Genomic DNA, 8409 nt, shown 5'->3' with positions numbered 1-8409 from the left:
GGGGGCCTTGAAGGGAGGGTGTTGTTGTATACACACTCCTGGCAGAAATGCCCGTTACCTGGAGATGCTTCTGTTTAAAGCTTCCCTTTTTATGCTTTTTGCAGAGGGAGGGGGAAGCCAATATCTTGAATATTTTATACTGCACTTTTAAAAATGAAAGACTCCATCTATTTTAAGGTATTCCTTAAAGGTGACCATAGGCATGTGTTGAGAAATCCCTGCATCCCTTCCCCCTTCCCGATGGATCCTCACTTCACACCCATCCTCTTCCACATCTATCCTGTGAGTGAGCCTCCCCTCCCCACAATGAACATTGGTTTCCATACTTCTGCCATGTTCTTACATGTTTTTTGTTTGGTTGGTTGGTTTGTTTGTTTGTTTGTTTGTTTGTTTGTTTTGTGGCTGTGGTTGCCTGGTTTAGGTTTCGGTTGGTTGGGTTCAGGTTTTTTTTGAGACAAGATTTCTCTGTTTCTCCTTGGTTGTCCCAGAACTCTCTCTGTAGACCAAGCTGGACTTGAACACAGAGATCTGCCTGCCTCTGCCTCCCAAGTATCTGGTTACAACAGCGGCATTGTGGGTGTTCCCTGGTCTGCTCTAACAATGGATGAAGGACCCTCTGTGTAGCACTCGGATTTCACAGCCTTGGCTGGATCAGCAGGGCAGCTACAGAGCCCCGTCTCTGGGGAGACCATGCACCCACAACCACTACACAGACAGTGCTGTGCCGCCGTTGCACCGGATGCTGCATTAAGTAAGCATCTTGGAGGAGTCTGTTCAGGGCCTTCGTCCCATTAAACCCACAGGAGCTGCTGAGCTTGAGATGAGCAGTGCAGAAGGCTCACCAGACCAAATCCAAATGGAGTCTCTCATTCCATGTGACCCTCCTCCAGTAGCTTCTTTTCCTAGACTCCTTCCATAAAACTCCTAGCTCACTCTCCATATGGGCTCCCAGTTAACAGAGTCCTTCCCTCTCACCTGGTGTCCAGGAATTGGACAGCCTGACTGCAAGCACAGGTTGTAGACTACCTGTCAGTCACACGGTACAGAACATCTCCCTGTAACAGGTATAAGAAAGAACACTCGTTCACAGTTCAGGGTGTTACAATGCAACTTTTTTTCTTTTTTCTTCTTAGACATATGTTTTTTACTGTGTAGCCCTAAAAGCTGTTCTGAAACTCACTCTGTAGACCAGGCTGACACAGAACTCAGAGATCTGCCTCCCACAGTGATAGGATTAGAGACATGAGCCACCACCACCTCTCCAGTGGCACACAATTTTAATCCCAGCACTCAAGGAAGAAGCAAGCAGATCTCTGAGTTTGATAGATAGACTTGTAGTAATATCATAATGAAAAATGCATTTAGTCCAACTTCAAGAGTCCCCACAGTCTATCACAGTTTCAACAATGTTTTAAAGTTTAAAACCTATTCTGAGATTCATGCAATCTCTTAACTGTAATCCCCTATAAAATCAAAATGTAGATCAAATATTCCTAACATATTATGGCACAGGAAAGAACGGGAGCACAGTGAGGAAATACTTGACCAAAACAGGACTGAAAACGAGCTCAGCAGACTCCAAACTCTGCATCTCCATGTCTGATGTCCAAGTCCTCTTTTTTTTAATCATTATTTTTTTTAATATTTATTTATTTATTATATGTAAGTACACTGTAGCTGTCTTCAGACACTCCAGAAGAGGGCATCAGATTTTGTTACAGATGGTTGTGAGCCACCATGTGGTTGCTGGGATTTGAACTCAGGACCTTTGGAAGAGCAGTCTTAACTGCTGAGCCATCTCACCAGCGCCCACCCCCAAAATCCTCTTTGACATCAGATCTCCAACTCCTTTCATTTTTGTTGGCTGCAACACACTGTTACTAGCTTTCCTCAGCATCTACCCCATAGCTCTGGCATCTCTAAACCCTTGGGGTCTTCAAGGCAATCCAGGCCTCACCTTCACAGCTTCTAGAGCACAGCTTCTTTAATTTTTTAGAGATTTATTTATTTATTTTATGTATGTGAGTACACTGTAGCTGTACAGATAGTTGTGAGCCTTCATGTGGTTGCTGGGAACTGAATTTTTAGGACCTCTGCTTGCTCCAGTCAGCCCTGCTTGCTCAGGCCCAAAGATTTATTTATTATTATGCTTAAGTACACTGTAGCTGTCTTCAGACATACCAGAAGAGGGCATCAGATCTCATTACGGGTGGTTGTGAGCCACCGTGTGGTTGCTGGGATTTGAACTCAGGACCTTCGGAAGAGCAGTCACTGCTCTTACCCACTGAGCCATCTCACCAGAGCACAGCTTCTGTTGCTGCTGTACTTAGTGGTCATCCCATGGTACTGGAAGCTCCAAATTAATGGGATCTTCTCCTGCAATTCAGCTCCACTTTCACCAATAGCTTCTCATAGGCTTTCTTTTTTTAATTTTTTTAATGTCAGAAAGTCTTTATTATCCCTATAAGATGGTCCAATTAAAACAATTTTGCGATTTTACATTACCTCATTCAGAGTGGCAAAGATCAGTTGTCAACATATTATGGTCCAGAGTTACTTGAGAGATGTCACAATTGGAGGATTATCTCCAACAGAGTAGCTGTGGCCATGTTAGTGGGGCATCTTCTTTTCTTTTTTTTTATTAGATATTTTCTTCATTTACATTTCAAATGCTATCTCAAAAGTCCCCTATATCCTCCCCCCACCCTGCTCCCCAACCCACCCACTCCCCTGTACTGGGGCATATGATCTTCACAAGACCAAGGGCCTCTCCTCCCATTGATGGCCAACTAGGCCATCCTCTTCTACATATGCAGCTAGAGACACGAGCTCTGGGGGGTACTGGTTAGTTCATATTGTTGTTTCATCTATAGGATTGCAGACCCTTTTAGCTCCTTGGGTATCCCATAGGCTTTCTTAATGATGCCAACCTTCAACTTCTTTGCATGACCCCTTCATCCTAGACCTTCAAATGCCACTGAGACTGCGCCTATGACCTCTCCTATCCTCTCATAGTGCCAAGCCTCAGCTATTCTTCATGACCTTTTCATCATGTCTTCAAAATCAGTACCACCTGGGTGAGTCCTACACATTCCCAAATCCAGCCGCCAGCACAAGAGGCAACCTTGGCTGCATCACAAGCTGCCTTTCTGGGCCTCCATGCAAGGACACCCAACTCATTCATGGGGTCAGAGGGTTTCCTTAGTCACAAAGGGAAATTCCATCCCTGATTCTCAAGACAGAACCACGTGGCCAAAGCTGCCAAGTTCTGCTGCTTGCTGGGGTTGGAACATGGCTCCCTTGTTCAATTACCTCTTTACCAGCTTTCTCTTTTCAATGACTTCCTTCACTGCCTCAGTTTGGCTGTTCTGGAATGTGCTTTGTAGACCAAGCTGACCTTGAACTCGGAGATCTGCATGCCTCTGTCTCCTAAGTGCTGGGATTAAAGGCATGTACCACCACCCCTGGACCTTAGTCTTTCTTTCTCCTTTTCATTACATAAATATGCATGGCCGTTATACCTCAAGATCTAGTTAAAGGCATGTGTTGATCTGGATCAAAAGCATGTGTCTTCCAGCCTAAAGATCCGGATCAAAGGCATGGACTCTTCCTGCCCTGAGATAGCCCACAGGTGTGCTCTCCGTTTCCGGCAGTGTGGCTCTGTGATGGTATAACTGCCTAGAATTCCACAGGGGAAGACGGGATATGGCTCAGTGCTAGAGCACCTTTCCTAAGGTGGAGCTGGAGGTGTGGAATGAACAAGGCTTTGGGTTCCATCCTCTGTACAAGTTAGTTGGAGGAGAAGAACATGAGCATATTATAAGGGGAATCACTTGTAAGGGCTGAAGTTAACCTGTAAGCCCTACCTGCCCAAGGTCAGAGAACTTCCTGGACTGATGATGTGGTACCAGGGAAATGTTAGTGATCCCCAAAAACAGACAGGAATAGATCCGATGCAACTCACAGCAGGGTCTTTATTCTATTTGAGCTACCTTGGGCCCCTCCAATGTACCACTGTCATGCAGGACAGTTTTGGTGGTGGGGGAGCCCTGAATTTCTATTGGGGCAAGGCTTTATAGTAAGCAGCAAGCAGAGGCTAAGTGTGCAAGCATCTAATTGGAAAGCTAATGTGGCCTTTAACATAATTGGCTGGTGCTGTGACTCATATCATAAACTTAACTTCTGCTTCCCTCTGCATTGGTGGTCATTGGGAAGGGGTTGGGCTTGTGACCTGGGGTGCAGGTTTGTTGAGGGAATGACCTGGAGATGCTGGTCTTGATGGGGATTAGCCTAGAGACTGGAGCTAGGCTCGGGTCTTGTTGGGGGGCAACTTGGAAACTAGTGCTAAGTAGCAGCCTGTTAGTTTATCTGAATTCAAACTTAAGTCAGGTTCTCTAAAATGGAGTCTGAATTTAAAGATTTGGCATCTCAATGAGGCTATTTTTCATGTCAACAGGTTATGTGTTTTCACTTTAATAAATAAGGTTGGTTGCCTTGGCTGCCTAGGATGATCACAAGTAGGTGGTGGATACGTAGGTAGGAAGTATGTCAGGATGTATGCTTGTCCTAGATTGGTTGAAGGCAGAAAATACATAGCCTTGTGAACCTGGCCTTTATAGAACCCTGACAGACCTAATTCCACACCATTTCTCTGGGAATCCTGGGTATGGACCTGGCCGAAATCCATCTCCTGGCCATTGGGAAGTGTAAGTTTATGGTTGTGGCATGTGTCTGGAGAGAGTATACATGGGACTCAATAGACAGTGATGGGGCACTTGCATAGCTAGCCTTGCAAAGTTTCTTTGGTCTCACATCTTCACTTTGTTGAGAGAGGCACAGCAGAGAGTCACTCCTGGCATTCCAGCTGACTTGCTCCCACTGACTCATGCCAGTTTGGCAGAGGCCTGGGGGTTTCTGCTGGATTGTGCCACCAATGCAAATTCGGTTACACCTTTAAAATGGACTGTTGGTATACTGACACTACTGAACTGGACTGCTGGTATCCTGACAAATAGAGATTAAAGTCACCCCCCACCCCCAGAGAACTACTTCTAAACAGGTCCACATCCCCTTGTCCTATTTACCATCTTTCCCCCTTTACCTTTGGATGGTGGGCTAGAAGGGGGGCAGTTGAAGCATTTGAGAATCTTTATTAAAGTAGGTTTTTAAAAATTTAAAACTAGGGCTGGCGAGATGGCTAAGTGGTTAAGAGCGCCGACTGCTCTTCCGAAGGTCCCAAATTCAAATCCCAGCAACCACATGGTGGCTCACAACCATTCGTAACGAAATCTGATGCCCTCTTCTGGAGTATCTGAGGACAGCTACAGTGTACTTACATATAATAAATAAATAAATCTTTAAAAAAAAATCTAAGACTACACCAGTATTTAATAAAGCTTGCTTCAATCAGGCATTCATGCGTTCAATCTTTCTCCTCACAATTTTTATATTTAACATTTTTCTGGAGACCCCCAGTGAGATTCAGACTCATCCAGAGCCTAAAGCTGAACCTCCACTCCAGCTCCAGGGCTGAGAGGCCACCTCAGGAGGCATGTGCCTTGAGACTTTCCAAGGCTCTGAGCAGGCCTATAGTTTCACAGACCATCTAAGAGTACTGCTGTGCTGAGAAAAGCAGCAAGCATCCACAGAGGCCTCCTGGTGAGCGGCCATTTGGTTCTGGTCTATGTACTCCTGATCTGGCATGTGGAGGGGGCTCAATGGGGACTCAAAATATTCTTCTATCCAGAGCAAGAAGCAAGACATCATTTGTCAAGTTGTTTAAAATTTTTGCCTGCTTTGTGTGTGGGGGGGTAGATTTGTGTTTTCTGTTGTGTCTAAAACTTACAGAAGTTTTGTTGCAAGCATGGGAGCCCAGACTGGTATGGAGCAGGCTCGGTTGAATGTATGACTATGAATGATCATGGCTTCTGCATGTTTTGTTCCTGACTGATCTCCTTGGAGCATGTGAGCTTTCTGTGTTCTGTGTTCTTTGGTTTTGCTTTTGCTTTCTCAGTTGCTGCCAGTTATGATCCACCACTGCTAATGCTACTTGCCGTTGCTACTTGGATGGCCAGGGCTCAGAATTTCCCTCCGAGCTTTCTGGGTACTGGATTCAGTTTCAGAAGAATCCTAATGTCCTTGTGTATGGATAGCATTCGGGTTGTTTTGTAGTGTTCTACTTTATTGAGGAGAGGCTATAGAGTTGAGTTATAGCTCTCCCTCCTCTAGACTCCGCATGTTTAGTTAAGTTTCCTCTGTGTCCTGTGTCAGGTAAGCCACCTAACTGTGGCAAGGCAAAAAGACCAAAGTAAAACAGCTATAAAATTATTGGTTACATTTAATTGCCAAAGACTTTTGTAAAGCTATAAACCTTATATCTAGATTTGTAAGACTATTACATGAACTTTCTATACCTCAAGATTTATAAGTTTCTTGGGTATGGTTAAAAATGTTATATCTGTAACATAAATCTAAGTTATGTCAGGAGCCATCATAGGACAGGTGATCTCCTTGTAATGAGACTGCCTTAGATTAATAATCCATGCTAGATTTGCTCCTATAGGCAAGGCCCAGGAGAAATTCATTTTAGGAAAGATTCCTGCTATTAATATGCTTTTCCTGTTATTATTAAACATATATGACAATCACTAGACACTAGCCCACCCTTTTGAGCAGACAGACCTCTGCAGAACAACAAAGATGTACTGTCTTGTAGTGATGCTATATAGACAAATAGATGACTTCTCAATTCTTAATGATGATCCTATTAGAATTCCCAAAATTATATCAGTATTTATTAAGCTCTTTTATAGTGGAACTGCTATTGGGTTTTCTCTGATGATCAAAACTACAATGAGTACTCTGCCAGTATCCAAGTGTCACCAGTTAATTGCTTCTGATAGTAAGGAGACATTCTACTATTCAGAGCACATTCCAAAATGTTGTAAAACCATTAACCAAAGGTCATTAAAAGGGAACTGTGATTTATTATAGGTGTTAAGGCAAAAGATAAAATATTGACTGGGTTTATCTGTACAAAACTTCACTAACAAGTTAGTTATGGTTTTTTCAACTCTCCATGAACCTGTGGAGCTGTCTCTGAGCTTTTTTTGTCATCTGCCAATGTTTGCTGAAGCACATGTCAAATAGCAGATGCTGTAAGGGGCATGCCTTTTCCTCCATTCCCTGTAACCAGTTTTTAATATCTGGCCCTACTTTCTTACACATATCCACATCTAAAGTCCTCCTTCCTGGAAACCAAGGACTGACTGTATAAACTGAAGAAAGTCAGTCAGCTGGCTAGTGCTAACCTTCGTGCCTTTTTCTTTCAGAGTAAGCTTAATGCTTAATAGCATCTGTAAAGAAGTCTCTGTCATGGCCGGGCAGTGGTGGCGCACGCCTTTAATCCCAGCATTTGGGAGGCAGAGGCAGGCAGATTTCTCAGCTACAGCCCTAAAAACATGGAGGTGCTTGTCTAATAAGAGATGCAAACACCAAAAGGCTCACTAATATAATACAGAAACCAGAAAACCGTTTTGAGGAATCTTTTGCTCAGCTGACAGAGGCCATTGACAGAATGGCTCTTAGCTCTGAGGCAGAAGATGCTGTTTTAAAACAACTGGCCTGTGAGAATGCTGCACTTGCTTGCCAATCTCCCCGAAAGACAATTCAAAAATCTGGAAATACATAAAGCGTGCGCTGACATTGCTTCTTCATATCTTCACGGTGTACCCGTTACAACAACCTCACAAAGCCAGAACACTATCCAAAATCTTACTAAGCAAGGAAAGAAAAAAATTTAATGAAGCAGGCGTGGCTCACAAACGTTATTTAAGTAACAAGCCTGGACATATCAGCAAGCGATGTACAGAAGGCAGGAGGCACCATAAATGCTAATGCTCCTGGCCTCACTTAGAGCAGAAATCTAACCAGGTATCTTCCTTGTCCGAAAGGGCACCGCTGGAATAAGGAGTGCCAAACTACCTTTCATAAAAATGGCACTGCCTTCTCTGGTGCTACTGTAACCCCTAGGGATACAGGAATCTTATCAAACCGGGGAAGCTTCGTGAGGGACCTATCTCAGCCCCTCAAATAAAGGTGATTCAACAGCCTCAGGCAACCAATCCATTTGTCAGAGAAGGACTGTCCAAGAGCTGTAGCAGGCAACCCCAGGCAACTCAGGACTGAGCCGCCACAAAAGATATTTACTCATGACATCTCCTCAAACAGGTTACCTCAACTACTAAAGATCTTATAGAAATTTTCCTCACACAAGAAACCTTTGCATCACTGGGAGGGGAGCCCCTTGGTCCTGTGGAGGCTCTGTGATTCAGGGTAGGGGAATGCTAGGGTACTGAGGCTGGAGTGAGTGGGTGGGTGGGTAGGTGGGTGGGGGAGCACCTTCATAGA

Source organism: Mus caroli, unplaced genomic scaffold (genome assembly GCF_978045245.1).
Source record: "Mus caroli unplaced genomic scaffold, Mus_caroli_1 scaffold_8, whole genome shotgun sequence".
Taxonomy (NCBI): Eukaryota; Metazoa; Chordata; class Mammalia; order Rodentia; family Muridae; genus Mus; species Mus caroli.
This window is presented reverse-complemented; position numbering follows the sequence as displayed.